The 15,279-nt window shown below is 48.0% G+C and overlaps 1 protein-coding gene across 1 annotated transcript in view; it reads left to right on the top strand.

The window, feature by feature from the left end:
- alpk3a (alpha-kinase 3a) overlaps window positions 1–15,279 on the top strand; it is a 115,546-nt gene that overhangs the window by 61,184 nt on the left and 39,083 nt on the right. The gene's annotated exons all lie outside the window — the stretch shown is intronic.

Below are 15,279 nucleotides of genomic sequence, written 5' to 3'. Positions count from 1 at the left end.
TAAATCAGTACGGAGTAGAGGGGCCAAGATGGCCTCCTCAGGTACCTCACAAAGAATGGCTGCTGGCGAGCCTTCTTCGTGATTGCATCAATGTGGAGTTTCCAGGACAGATTCTCAGAGATGTGACACCCAGGAATTTGAAGTTCTTGACCCTCTCCACTACTGAGCCCTCGATGAGGACTGGGTCGTGTTCCCCTGACTTCCTCCTGAAGTCCACAATCATCTCCTTGGTTTTGCTGACATTGAGCGCAAGGTTGTTGTCCTTACACCATTCAACGGGCTGATCTTTCTCCCTCCTGTATGCTTCCTCATTTCCGTTTGTGATTCTGCCGACAACTGTGGTGTCATTGACAAACTTGTAGATGGTGTTGGAGTTGTGTCTGGCCCCACAGTCATGGGAGTATAATGAGTAAAGCAGTGGGGTAAGCACGCATCCTTGGGGTGCGCCTGTGTTGGTGATCAGTGATAAGGAGACATTGTTTCCAAATTGTACTGACTGTGGTCTTCCAATGAGAAGGTCAAGGATCCAGTTGCAGAGGTGGGTACAGAGGCCTAGAGTTTGTAGCTTCTGAGGGAATAAATGTGTTGAAGGCCGAGCTGTAGTCGAAGAGCAGCTGTATGAATTTTCAAGGTGATCCAGAGCTGTGTGGAAAGCCAGCAATAATGCATCTGCTGTGGAGCGATTGTGATAATAGGAGTAGTCTGTCCATGGCCTCATGCGCTGCCAGACTGAGACCACTCGCAAACTGGAGGAACAACCATCTGGGCACCTTCCAACTAGATGGCACTAACATCGACTTCTCCAGTTTTATTTTAAACCCTCCTCCTTTTTCTCAGCACATGCTCTCTCTCTCTCTCTCTCTCTCTCTCTCTCTCTCTCTCTCTCTCTCTCTCTCTCTCTCACTCTCTCTCTTTTCTCTCTTTCTCTCTCTCTCTCCTTTCACAGAGACAAAATAATTCTCACCTCGCCTCTTATCATACCCATTCATCACCTTTTGGTTGGTCTGGACACCTCCCTGGTCAGTCTTTATTCTGACAACACCTGTTCTTTCCTTATCCCTTGAAGAAGGGTTCAGGCCTGAAAAGTCAGTAACGCTCAGATCCCGATTGACTGCATCTTCAGAGGTAGACCAATAAATAATTTGGTTTCAACGAGCAGACAGGAACTTCACAGAACTTCTCAAGTCAACTTTATTGACATCTGATGGCACAAGTACAACCCAATGAAACAGCGTTCTCCGGTCCTTGGTGCAAAACATGCCGACACACAACCAGACAAAACACACAGACAAATAATACACATGGAGGACAAGTATATCATCTGGGGAAAAAAAAAGAAATAAATATTGTTTCGTGAATATGAGAGTCTTGGGTGGTCAGTGTGAGCAGTTCCTTTGGTCGATCAGCGTTCCGACTGAAAATCAATACTCTGCTTTCTTTCCATACATTTCATTGATACTGAATTGCAATTTACAGCTAGTTTAGGATTTTTTTTGGAGGAGTATTCTCAGCTTCTGTTTTCGTTCTTACAAACACAAAATGAGCTAGTTCAAAAGACATCCCATGGGCTCTATTGTTGCAGGTATTTCCAAAGTACTGTGGAAGGGTCGGCACCAAGGAGGGGCATTTGCAGGCATGGCCCCTTCCCCTTGCAAGGTGCTGTTTCCCCATATCCTCGCTGCCATTGCTCGCTGTCAGACACGACCCCGCCTTCTTTGCTAGCATCTAGCACCCTAGCATCTCACCACGCAATAAAAACACCGCTTTTGGCTGCTACGTTAGAGGGACAGAGGAGGTTTGCATCTGTTTGGCAGGCAGGCCACCGCCAGCACACCACCCCCCCTCCGCTGAGCGAGTTTATGACTGTCGGATTCTGCCATCTCTGGTTACCCTACTACTCCCAGCTAACACATGGCCTGGGTGATGGGGGTCCTTGAGGATAGAAGCTGCTTTCTGAAGGAGTTTGAGGAGATTCGGTACGTCACTTGAAGACTCTTGAAGACTTCTGGGGGTGGGGGGTACCATGGACAGCATTCTGATTGGTTGCATCACTGACTAGTACTGAGATGCCAAAGCTCGGGTCAAGAATAAACTCCAGAGGGTTGTGAACTCGGCCTGCGACATCACGGGCACCAGACTCCACTCCATCGGGGACGTCTACAAGAGGCGGTGTCATAAGAAAGCAGCCTCTATCCTCAAGGGCCCCCTCCACCCAGGCCAGACCCTCTTCACTTCGCTACCATGGGGAACAGGTCCAGGAGCCTGAAGACGAGCACGCAGCCGCAGAAGGACGGCTTCTTCCCCTCCGCCATCCGATTCCTGAACGATCAACGAACCATAGCCCTTATTTCAACTTTTTCTTGCGCTATTTTTATTAATTTTGTACTGTGGTTTAGAGAAATGTTTTCATTGAGAGCTGCTGCTATAAAACACAAGAGAGTAAGGTTTGATTCTGATTCACTGCTGTGTCCATGTTAAATTTGATTTGCTGGACAGCTCACAAAATGAACCTTCCTCACTGTCCCCAGGTAGACATAACCATAACCTTGACATTTTAAAAACTTGAAACCTCAACTCATCATCTGGCAAGAGAACTTCTTTTTCCATACCTGTGACCTGGCTTCCATGTTGAGGCCATGTCCACCCAGCCCTATGCTCTGACACAGATCCCCGACCAATCGTCTCTCTGGACTACCTTGGAGAGGTGTTTTTAGTACTGGAAATGGACTGTTGAACTGTGGGAAATCAAGCTCTTCGTATTGTAATTCCTCTTCAGTATAATTATAAAACAATTATAGTACGGAAATAAGCCATCTTGGCCCTTCTACTCCGCACTGATTTAAATGAACTCCGCTAGTCCCACCTACCTGCTCCCTGTCCATAACCCTCCAACCCCCTCCCATCCATGCACTCATCCAACCTCCTCTTAAGTGACAAAACTGACCCGGCTGCCACCACTTCTTCCGGAAGGTCATTCCACTCGGCCAACTCTCTCTTGAGTGAAGAAGCTTCCTCTCATGTTACTTCTAAAGTTTTGCCTCCTAACCCTTAACTTATGACCCCTTGTTCCAATCTACCCTACCCTCAGGGGGAAGTGCCTATTCACATCTACTCTGTCTATCCCCCTCAATTTTAGATAGCTCCATCAAATCCCCCTTCAACCTTCTACGCTCCAATGGATAAAGACCCAGTCTACATTTATCTACATTAAACTCCATCTGCCACCCTTCAGCCCACTCTTATTGCTTGTTGCTGAAGTCTGGAGTCAGATTTCAGATTACTGAATTAGTTGCATTATTGTAAAAGACTTCAGATTTATTGGCAGAGTGTATACATGACATCACATACAATCCTGAGATTCGTTTTCCTGCAGGTGAGGCAGAATGACCACTTATTTGTTGTGCAAAAAAAAAACGGACTTAACATACACATGTAAAGAAATGTAAACAAACTGATTGTGCCACGCAGAGAGAAAAAAAGATTAAAGTGCACAACTAAGAGTCCTTCAACAAGTCCCTGATTGAGTTTGTGGTCGAGGAGTCTGGCGGTGGAGGGGGGGAGCAGCTGTTCCTGAACCTGGCGGGGCGAGTCTTGTGGCGCTGACACCTCTTTCCTGACGGGAGCAGCAAGAAAAGAGCGTGCGCTGGGTGGTGAGGGCCCTCGAGGATTACTGCTGCCCTCCGACGGCAGTCGATGTTCTCGGTGGTGGGGGTGGGGGGGGGCTTTACCTGTGATGTACTGGGATGCATCTACTACCTTTTGGAGGGGTTTACGTTCAGGGGTATTGGTGTCCCCAGAACAGTCTGTGATGTGGCCGATCAGCACAATGTCCACCACACCTCTGTTGAAAATTGCTAGGGTTACTGATGTCATACCAAACCTCCGCAAAGTTCTAAGGAAGTCGAGGCTCTGATGTTTTGGAACTGAAATTGGCCATCTTTTTGAGAAGAAAAGGGAAACCAAACGTCAATGTTTATTGAGTAATTTATGCAGGGTTATTGCAATAAACTTCTGGATTTATTATTTCTCCTCTGAGACCTGTTAGTGTCCAGATTTACTGCTTTCTGTCACATGATACATATTTATGTTGTTAACATTAAAGCCATTCCAACCATCCAGTGTGCTGGGCGGTCCACGATGCGAAGTGCAGCATGTAAGAGATATTGAGTAACTACCCCACTGGGCAGTTGTCCTGGGTCTGGTTATAGGTTGATGGCTTGTGGGGGCAGTTCGGTCGAAGGGAAGCGGTGAGGGTAGGTCAGTGGGGATAGGGTCAAACTGGCCCACACGGAGTTTCCTGTCGTCCCAACTCCTCCTATATGCACCTAAACCTGACATTCAGTGGCAGATTAACTACCACCCGCCCCCTTGGCTGCACTTTAGTAAGGCTCCCCTGACCTTGCCCCACTAAATAAAATAAATAACTTGTATCGTTGGACTATGTAGAATGTTCTACATGTATAAGCAAGAGATTTAATTGTAGCAACAACCCTTTCCAGAAGTGCCTTCACGTGGTCATGTTCTGACTGGTATTGTCGAGTAATGAAGTCTAGTCTTCACTTGAAAATGGTTTGCGGTTAAAACAGAATCCCTTACTCGTGCTTGGAGAATAGCACAGCCAACTTCTGATTTTCTCGCCATTTGTAAGGGAGGGGCAAAACATGGACTCACTAAAGTAACGTTTCTGTTTATAGATTTCACAATACTGGTGTTTGTGTTCCAACTGGCTTCGCTCCCTGTCTTTAACCAGGGCACATGCGTGTTAAGCCAACTCGTGATGTAATAACATTGTCACGGTAAACACAATCTCGTGGCTGCAGTACAAAGTTCTTAAAGCATTACTTCTAAATGTTTATATGTTTGGAGGCTAATTTAGAAAATAGAATAGTATTTGTAATATTCCAGGTATGGAAAATAAAATGCAAAAATGCTGAGATAGCATCCAAAATACTCGCGTGTACACTCAATGAAACCATTTTTGTTTTGCTCTCGGGGGTCCCCCACTCCCCCTTTCCGGGCCCCAAGGCTTGCCTACTCAGCCTAATTGTTAATCTGCCACTTGGCATCGGTGGTGAATTGTCAACAGATGCAAATTGGGAGGGGCAGGAGAATCACCAGTGTTTTACTGTTTAGCGGCACGCTGTTACGGTGCCAGCAACCGGGGTGTGAGTCCGGCGCTGCCTGAAAGGAGTTTGTACATTCTCCCTGTGTCTCCGGGTGTTCCGGTTCTCCCCCTACCCTTTAAAATGTATCGGGGGGGGTGTGGTTGTAGGGCAATTGGTTGGCCGGATGGACCGTGCTGTATGCCTAAATTTAAAATGTAAATAATGCATCAGTTTAGGCCTGGAGTGGGTGCTCAGGTTAAAATGGAACTTCAAGAAAGATTCAGACACACAAATACCTCAAAAAAAAGGTGGGGAGCCTGCCCCTATTTCTCGCTTATGTGTGAGATGATTTCAGGTTGTTTCTATGCAGGAGAAAGGCCCAACCCATTCTGAATTTTGATTAAATTTTTCTGGTTAATTTCTGATTTAACTGTATGAAATCTGTTCCTATGTCTCCCCTTAAGTGAATCTGCAGGTAAGTTGGAAAAAGTACATACTTTATTTAGTGTCAGTCAACTGTTCGTCTTAGTACTGCTTTAAAAAAAAATTAAGGAAACGGTTCTTAAAACTCTCGGCTCCATCGATGCCTTGCATACTGGTAGGAGGCATTCGTGAGGTGACATTATGTTCATACGCACAATTTGTTCGGAGATACGAGTTGTCCGTAAGTCGGATGCTCGTAACCCGGCGACTCCCTGTACTGCAAAGTAACCTCAGAGTTTGTCGTCGAGCCATTGAATTGCACAGGAATACATGCCTCAGTGGGGAAGTGAGTCAGGGCTTTGGCCTAGTGCTTTCAGTGATACTAATAAAATAAATTGGTGCGACAAAATCAGTAAACTAAGAGTTGAGGGCAGCTTAGCCCTCAATCATGAGGCAATGTTGGCTCCTGCTTGTTGAGATTGCATTAATGCATCATTAGGCGGTCTGGAAGGGCCTGTTACCATGCTATACCTCGACCGCTGGGAAGTGAGATGGCACGTAACAAGTGATCTCCGAGGCAACCACTGTGCAAGGGCTGCATCGAGATGAGGGAAGGGGGAGAGGGGGGATTAAAAACGGATGCAGCTGCTGGAGGAACTCAGCCGGTCTCGCAACGTCCATAGGATGTAAAGATATATTACTGATATTTGGGGTCTGAGCCCACCTTCAAGGTATAAGCAAAAAAAAAAAGGCGGAAGGGGTCTGAATAAAGACTGGAGGGAGAAAGGGGGAAGAATGAGAAAGACCAAAGGCCAAAGGAGTTAATTGGATATGACAAGAGGAAAGGTGAGAATTGGTATTGGCTCTGTGAAAGGAGACCGAGGGAAAAGGGGGGAGAGCAAGGTGCAGAGGTGGAGAAGAGACAGGGGGAACGAAGAATGGGAGCTGGAGAAGTTGGAGGGTGCCCAGTCACCTCAGTTTTCCCCAAGTGTGGATTTGTGTCAAAGCATTGAAAGGTTGAGGGTGCGCAGGAGAAGACGAGGTGTTTTTCCTCCAATTTGTGGGGGGTCTCAGTCTGGGAGTGCACGAGATCATAGACGTGTCAGCAAGGGAGTGGGGCAGGGATGGCCACTGGGTGATCCACGTTATGGTGGCATGTTGGGATGCACTTCTGTGATTATAGACCTCTCACCACACTCTGGTGACCCCGCTGATGGTTGGCCCGGGTATCCCTGCTGAGAGTTGGCCCGAGTGGCTGCCTATGGTCCTAGATGGCCTCAAGGCCCAGACTGAAGGAAACAGTTCTCACTGCCTCCAACACAGTGCATAGAACCATAGAAAACAAGCCTTTTGGCCCTTCTAGTCTGTGCTGAAAACATCATTCCACTAGTCCCACTCACCTGCACCCATTCCATAACCCTCCAGACCTCTCCCATCCATGTATCTATTCAATTTATTCTTAAAACTTGAGTGAGCCTGCATTTACCACATCAGATGGCAGCTTGTTCCAAACTCCCACCACCCTCTGAGAGAAAATGTTCCCCCTGAACTTTTCCTCTTTCACCCTAAAGCCATGCCCTCTCGTATTTATCTCTCGTAATCTAAGTGGAAAGACCCAACTCACATTTACTTCGCCTATTCCCCTCATAATTTTGTAAACATCTATCAAATTTCCCCTCATTCTTCTCCGCTCCAAGGAATAAAGTCTGAACCTGTTAAATCTTTCCCTGTAACTCAACTCCTGAAGACCCGGCAACATCCTAGTAAATCTTCTCGGCCCCCTTTCAATCTTACTGATATCCTTCCTGTAGCTTGGCGACCAGAACTGCGCACGATTCTCCAAATTTGGCCTCACCAATGTCTGAAACAACTTCAGAATCAGAATTTCTTGTCATGAATATGTCATGAACATTAGTGTTTTTGCAGAAACATTCATAGTTCAAACGTTCAACCTCACCATAACATCCCTGAACTCAATAATTTGAAGGCTAAGATGCCAAAAGCTCTCTTTACAACCCTGTCTACCCGTGACGCCACTTTCAGGGAATTATGTACCTGTATTCCCAGATCCCTTTGTTCCTCAATGCCCAACCATTTACTGTGTGTGTCCTACCTTGGTTAGTCCTTCCAAAGTGCATCACCTCACTCTTGTCTGCATTAAATTCCATCTGCTATATTCTGGCCCATTTTTACAGTTGGTCCAGATCCCTTTGCAAGCCTTCCTCGCTGTCCACAGTACCGCTTATCTTCCTGCCATCGGCAAACTTGCTGATGCAATTTCCTACATTAACTTCCTCATTGATTATAGGCAACGAACAGCAATGGTCCCAGGGGTTGTGGCAGCACAGAGCTGTTGTCCCACCATATCCATGCCCATCTGCACTGAATACTCATATTAGGACCATGTCCTTCAGCACCCTTCTTGCCCTCAAATCCTGATTCCCATGAACCAACAGCCCACAGCCTATGTAAGTCCTTCGACTGCAGGTTTCTCGCGGCCTGTGTGGGTCCCTCAGCCCGTTGATTCCCTTGCTGTTGGCCTGCCATGGTCAGAGTCCTGTAGGGTGATTTCCTCTACTTCTTCCTCTCAACAGATCTTCTTACCATTTCTGGTGCCCCAAGCCGGTCTGCTGCCCACCCCCCCCCCCCCACCGTAGACTGCAACCCTTGTGGTTCGCTGCCCAGCACAGTCGCCACCATCTTGGGTACAGACCTCAGAAGTTGCAGGATTTAAAAAAAACACACCATCGGCTCCTTTAAGCCTTTTGGACTCCGGCCATTTTTAACAATACATATTATGGACTGGGTCCATGGGTAAACTACAATACGAAAACCAGTGTGAGCCAGCTGGTGGTTGGGTATAAAATCAGTCCCGGAAAACGGGGACACAGAGTAGATGCACTTGTTGGTAATCCTTGAAAACCGGAACATGGAGTCCAAAGGCTTAACAGGCTATTTAAAGCCTGTATGAAGCCGTCGGCATCAGGACCAGGCAGTAGGACCCTGCGGAGTTTGTACTCGAGGATAGGATGACTCCTTTATATTACTTGACCACAATAATTCACTCACGACATAGACTGGTGCAGTATAACTTTTTTCACCCGCTATACCTCTCGCTGCAGAAACTTTGGATCAATGTTTCAGGTGCGGCATAGAGACGGGAACCCTTGTGCACTCAACACATGCAATTTCCTACATTAACTTCCTCACTGATTATAGGCAATGAACAGCAATGGCCCCAGGGGTTGTGGCAGCACAGAGCTGTTGTCCCACCATATCCATGCCCATCTACACATTACTCACATTAGGACCATGTCCTTCAGCGCCCTTCTTGCCCTCAAATCCTGATTCCCATGAACCAACAGCCCAGGTGAGACCTTTTCTGGGTAGAGCTAGACCAAGCCCTAGAGAAAATCACAGGTAAAGAGTTCCCACAGGAACCAGAGTTACTCCTGTTGGGCTGATGACGAAGCTGTCCAAATTTCAAATCCATTGTGCGCTGATTGCTCTGGTGGGTGGCCAGGAAGTGCAGAGGAGTTACCTGGAAGTCGGACTCTCATCTGGGCGATGCGCGCTGGAATTTGGAAATGCAGAGCCGTGTGGGGAAAGTTACCTACAAATGAAGGAAAAAATGTGAAACTTAAAATCTGGCAACCCTACCTCTGTTACATAGGTGCAAAGATATAGTGTGGCCCCCTGTCCTTCTTCTCCTGAGATAGGGGTGAGGGGGGGGGGGTCCACTCCAATCAGGCTAAGTTGAGATGAAGGAATGAGACCTGGAGGATGGGGCGTTGAGCTCCGACAGATCCTGTGGTTCATGTGTTTGTTTTCTTCTTCCTTTTTAATTTGTTACTTGTCTTCAGTTAATGGCGTCTTTTTCTATGTTAAATAAGTGTTTTTGCCTTTTCATGTAAGTTTAAATGGTCATTTGTTTTCTGTTGGGGGTGGGGGTCAGGGGGGGGGAGAGATAAAACCAGACTCAGCAGAAAAAATGTAAATATACTTGATCAAAGTGATCAAAGTAATTCTGTGTGAATTATTGGAACTGTCTTGAGTTTGGAAAAATGATCAATAAAATATTGAAAAAAAGATGGGATGACTTCATGGATCAGATTTTTTAAAATGTATCTTGGTGCATGTGACAATAAACAATTCAATAATGTGCTTTCACACGGATAGCCAGGTCAATGCACACTATTGCAGCCAGTTGGTGAACATTGCAAACTCCCATATACACAGGTGACAAGGAGTTAAACAGGGAAGTCTGCAGGTGCTGGGGCTGAAGGTATGTAGACGACCTGTTGTAGTAATATTGCTTTGAATAAAGACATTGAACAATGTTTGGGAAATGGCATATTCCTTTTTCAGTCTTAGCATGTCCCAAAGCCCTTCACACCCAATGGTGTAATGAGTGGGAAGGACGTTGACCAATGCTACTGTCATGGAAACCTTCTATCTTAGACAGAGAAGGTCTGTCACTGGCTGACAGCTGATACACTTCGGTTGCAGGCTGGACTGACAGTGAAACACCTTTTTTTCCGGCCACGCATCTCCATGGGCTGGATCCTCCGGTCCCTGGTCCCAGCCTGTGCTGGGAAGAATGGCGATTCAGGGTGCGGCGACCCTGCAACTGGGGATTCAAACGCGCAGGCTCCCGTGGGCCTTGTGCGTCCTTCCCATGGCTGGACTGGTTTCTCCAGGGGGCTCTGGTTTCCTCCCACATCGGTTGTCAGCTTGCTGTAAATCTGCCCCAGGGTCTCGGTGATTCATAGGGGGGAATCGGAGGGAACAGTGATGGGTAGATCATAGAAAGAGGTTACAGGGAAATAAATGGAGGAATGAAATTAAATAAAAAGATAACGCTGGAGAGACTCAGCAGGTCAAACCTGTGTATTTTAAATAGTAAATATAAAGATAAATAACCAGTTTCAACCTTGAGCCCTTCATAAAGGTATGAGCAAAATGTAGGCAGGCACCTGAACAAAATGGTGGGGGACAGGGGGAGAGAGCACAGTCCCACAGGCAGGAGGTAATGGGTGGATAAGGGAAGGGGGGCACATCATCAGGCAGTGGGGGAGGTGGGGAAATGGTCCTGTGAAGGGAGTGGGAAGGGGGCAGAGGGCTGAAGGAAAGAAGACAGAGGGGAAGGGAGGGAAGAACAGGGACTGGGCTAGCAGAAGTTGACATTAATACCATCAGATTGGTCAGTGCCCAGACAGAAAATTGAATGTTGCTCCTCCGATTTACAGGAGGCCTTGTTTTGAGAGTACATGAGGCCTTGGACAGACAGGCCAGCGCGGGAGTTTGGCGCGGAATCGAAATGGTTGTTCACTGGGTGATGCAGGCAGAGCAAAGGCATTCCGTGAAGCGATCTCCCAGCCTGGGTTTGCCGTAAGAACTTCTATGTCATGAAAAAAAAGGTTCCATGATTGTAACGTAATACTACATTTAGAATGTAGCAGGCGTGAAATTCTCTACCGTAAGGAAGACAGAGTGGCCACTTAGTCCAGCGGACCTCACAGAAATGAGGCCCCAACAAGGAACCCCTGGTTTACCAGACCAGGGCGTCTTGTAAGAGCCTCTGTTAATTAATTAAAAAATATACATTGGGAAAAAAATGCTAAAATACTTGCCGTTGAAGGTCAGTGACCAATATGTCCTCATCAGATAAGACCACTGTGTAAAAATCAAAACAGTGTAGATGCTTGAAATGAAGGGTGGCAGGGGTTGGGGCAATGCTGTTACAGCACCAGTGATGGTGGTTCAAATCCAGCGCTGTCTGTAAGGCGTTTGTATGTTTTCCCCCGTGTTTTTTCTCTGGGCGCTCTAGTTTCCTTACACCGTTCAAAATACACGGAGGTTTAAGGCCAATTGGGCGGTCATGGGCCGTTAAGGGCCTGCTACTGTGCTGTGTGCCTAAATTTAAAAAAAGATTATATCAGAAAAATTCTCAGCTGGACGGGCAGCGTCTGTGGAGAGAGAAAAACTGAGTCAGTGTTTCAGGAGGAAGACTCCTGAGAATTTGGGGAGTGCCCCAGATTTCTGGTGAGGTGGAGATCGGATTTGGGCCCATCTAACCTCCATTGATTCCCGACTTCTGTGCTGATGTTAGTGGCTGGGGATGTTTGGAACGGGCGTTACAGCCCATGGGTGTTTTTCTGTGGTCTGTAAGTGCATTTCACCCTATGCAGATATGTCTTAGGGCACAAATGGAGGCAGGGCTGACAAAACTAAGCGGAACAAGAAAGTCTGCAGTCGCTGTGGTTGTAGGCAATGCACAAAAAAGCTGGGGGGAACTTGGGCAGGTCACTCGATGTCCACCGGAGGCCAAGATGTATCGCCAACATTTCGAGCCCGGCCTGTTTTTGAGGGACGAGCAGAAAGTAGGCAGGCGCCTGAATCAAAAGGCCGGGGGAGGAGCCCGGGCCGACGGGCAAGCGGCCGTGGGTGGATGTGGGTAGGAGAGGTGAGAATTGATCGGGGGTGCAGGGGGAAGCAAACGGAAACCGGAGAAGTCAATAATGTTAATGCTGTCAGGTTAGACGGAGCATGAGAGTAACTGCAGTCTCATTGCTAGCAGATTTTTGCAGAAGACTCTCAATGCCCAAATCCTGTATGAGCTCACAAACAAAATAGTTGTACAGTTTTAGATAGTATAATCTGCAGTGCAATTTGTGTCTGCAGTAATTGCGTTCGAAGCAGAGACATAATTCCACAGATGGCGATGCTTTAAACGTGGAATGGGGGTGGGGGGCAATTAGACGTCAGGGACGTCAGGGGGTACTGACTCTCTCCCTAAAAGTTAGAGAACAATAACGAAAATGTAAAGGAAATGGGTGCCGATCAAATGGACAGCCCTGCCTGCACAGCAGCTGTGGGACTCATTCTCCAGACTCAGTTTACACTTTGCACAGTAATAACAAATGATGTTACACATCGATTCAATGTTATTTTTGTCACCAGCTCATGACTTGCAGAAGGAAGGAACACGTGGAGGCACGTGAGAGATGATTCCATGAACATTTTGTGCGCTGAAGTGCTTTGATTCTGGTTGTTGCTAAACTTTATTGTCCCCCCAGGAGCCCAGATCAGGGCGAGCCGGATCTACGCGTGGAAGACATTAGGGTTTGAGAGGCACGGTCAGCGGGGGTGGGGGTGGGCGACACGGTTAGTGTTTGAATCCGGTGCTGAGTTTGTACAGTCTCCCCATGACTGCGTCGGTTTCCTCTGGGCGCCCTTCAAAAATGTGCTGGGGTTAATTGGCGTATTTGGGTTGCCCGGTTTGTGCACCTGTTACCGTGCTGCCAAGTTTTTGAAATTTAAATTTTAAATGTATGAGTTCCTGCTGCCCAATTACACCCAATTGCCCTACAACCCCCCCCCCCCCCCATACAGTTTGAAGGGTGGGAGGAAACTGGAGGCCCCCCCCCGAGAAAACCCCAACTTTTTGAGCCCTTCGTTAAGATGTGAGCAAAATGTTAGGCAGGCATCTGAATAATGGTTTGGGGGGGCACAGTTCCAGAAGCAAGAGGGAGGGAGGGCACCCCAGCAAACAGGGGGAGGGGCTCTGTGAATGGGAGAGGGAAGGGGGTGGAGAGCTGGAGGAAAGAAGATGGAGGGATGGGGAGGGGGGGTGCGGACGAGCGGATACCGGAGAAATCGATGTTGATGTTGTCCGGTCGGAGAGGGCCCAGATGGGAAATGAGGGCGTTGCTCCTCCAATTTACAGATGGCCTTGGTTTGAAAGCATACGAGGCCACGGGCAGACATGCCAGCGCAGGAGTGGGGCGCAGAATTGAAATGGTTGGCCGCTGGGAGGTCCCTGCCGCTGACGTGGACAGAAGGACGATGCTGAACAAAGCAGTCTCCCAGTCTGCGTCCAAGTCTCCGATGTAGGGAAGGCCGCAACAGGAGCACCGGCTGCAGTAGTAGACTCCCACAGACTCACAAGTGTTTGGGGTCTTGAATGGTGGTGAGTGGAGCACCTCCTCTGAACTTGCTGGAAGCGTTCAGAACTTTAGAGGTTCCAAGTTCCTTGACGTGCGATGTTTTAAAAAAAGAAAATCTACTCTTTTGTCCGAATGCTTCCGTGTTCAAGATTATTGGCAGGTATAAAATGGATGTAATATTAAAATTGAATTTAATCTGCCGTAAGGCAGACACAGATTCGCCACCAGCAGAAACTGCCTGGTGCCCCTTGCAATCAGAGAGAGAGAGAGAAGCAAAAAAGAGACTTCTCAAAGTCACTGAGTGTCCGTGGATTCTCCCAGCGCTCCCACAGGCTCTGCAGCCCCACAGACTCCTGTTCGATCCATCGAACTCCAGATCCAAACCTCTGACGCGATCAGGAAGCCTTCAGCGCCCAACACCCTCCTGGGAACTCCTCCCTCCCTCCCTCCCTGGGCACCCTCTCACATCCTGGCTCTGATACCTGGTACCCCTTCTGCCAGTCTCCAGCCTTGTGTGAGTCCTTTGCGTTGCCATCAGTTGCCAAGAGCCCGCTCGCTACCTTCAGCCGCAGAGCCCTTCTGAGGACTTTTGAGGTCTACCATCTTGTTAGACAACTTCTCCTATGAAGGGCTCAGGCCACAAATAAAGCGTGGATCTCCCAGTGGCCACCCACTTCAATTCCTCGTCCCTTTACCCTGCTGACATATGTCACTGCCAGACTGAGACTGCCCAGAAATTGGAGGAACAGCACCCCATCTTCTATCTGGGCACCCTCCAACTGGATGGCATTAACATTGTCTTCTCCAGTATCTGTTTAAACCCCTCCCCCTTCTTTATCCCCCATCTCCTTTCCTCTGGTTCTCTCTCTCCCCTTTCATGGAGCCAAAATCAATTCTCACCTTTTCTCTTATCATATCCGATTAACACCTTTTGTTTGTTGGTCTGGACTCCCCCCACCACCCCCATTCTTGCCTCCTCTCTCTCTCTCTCTCTCTCTCCCCCCAGTCTTTAACCCCTGCTTTGTACAGGTACAGTTCCCCGTATGCGAAATGCTTGGGACCAGACGTTGTTTAGTTTTTGGGTTTTTGGAACAAAACTGAAGAAACCCCAAAACAGCTGTGTAGCATCAACAGAACACTTGTAGAGGCAACAAGCAATGACATGAAGCAATGTTTAATAAGTACCCAAAAAAAAACCTTGATCCCCGCCACACGTCCCCAATATCTCCCAACCGTCTCCGCCAGTCCCTAACTACGGTCTCTGCTCCTGCCCCGGGAGCCCGAGGCGACTTCTTCGATGCGGAGAGCACCGTACCCGACGTTGAGAATGGACTCACCCTCACTGGCTCCGGCTGCAGCCGATGCTGAAGACGTGGACTCAGCTCCGTTTGGCACCTTCCCGGCCAGAAGCAAAGATTTTTTTTTTTTTTAAACTTATTATCAAACCGGCGCCAAATAGAACGTTAGAGCCCCACACGGGCAAGTCAGGTGTTGAATTTCTTTCCCCTTTTACCCACCATATTGATGGTTTTTGGATCTTTGGATAAGGGGTACTCGACCTATACCTTGTAGAAGGGCTCAGGCCCGAAACATCTTTACCTCCTGTGGACTCTGAGAGACCGACTGAGGTCCTCCAGCATTCACTGTGTGTTTTTGACTGTGATCACAGTTCTGTAGACTTCTGCGTTTCATGCCTATAATGGAAACGTTAGCTCAGCGTTGCAGCTGGTGAAGTCGCTGACTTGCATCCCCAGTGGCCATGGTTCAATCCTGATCCCTGGCCTTGTCTGTGTGGAGTTTGC

Source organism: Narcine bancroftii, chromosome 11 (genome assembly GCF_036971445.1).
Source record: "Narcine bancroftii isolate sNarBan1 chromosome 11, sNarBan1.hap1, whole genome shotgun sequence".
NCBI classification, from domain to species: Eukaryota; Metazoa; Chordata; class Chondrichthyes; order Torpediniformes; family Narcinidae; genus Narcine; species Narcine bancroftii.
This window is presented reverse-complemented; position numbering and strand designations above follow the sequence as displayed.